This window comes from Bison bison, unplaced genomic scaffold (genome assembly GCF_000754665.1).
Source record: "Bison bison bison isolate TAMUID 2011002044 unplaced genomic scaffold, Bison_UMD1.0 scf7180017864189, whole genome shotgun sequence".
NCBI classification, from domain to species: Eukaryota; Metazoa; Chordata; class Mammalia; order Artiodactyla; family Bovidae; genus Bison; species Bison bison.
In genome coordinates this window covers 3325503-3325770 of record NW_011494761.1, presented here as the reverse complement: position 1 = coordinate 3325770, position 268 = coordinate 3325503, and positions in this window count along the sequence as shown.

Here is a 268-nt window from a genome sequence, read left to right as displayed (position 1 = left end):
GAGCTCCCCTGGTGGCTCAGCTGGTAAAGAATCTGCCTGCAATGCAGGAGACCTGGGTCGATCCCTGGGTTGGGAAGGTCCCCTGGAGAAGGGAAAGGCTGCCCACACCAGTATCCTGGCCTGGAGAATCCCATGGACTGTGTGGTCCACGGGGTCGCAAAGAGTCGCCCGGCTCTCTCTGGGTTCCTGGTCACATTTCAGGAGCTCCATCCGGGAAGCGGAGGCTGTCCCGAGCCCCTATGCACACACAGCAACCACTGTGGCCGTC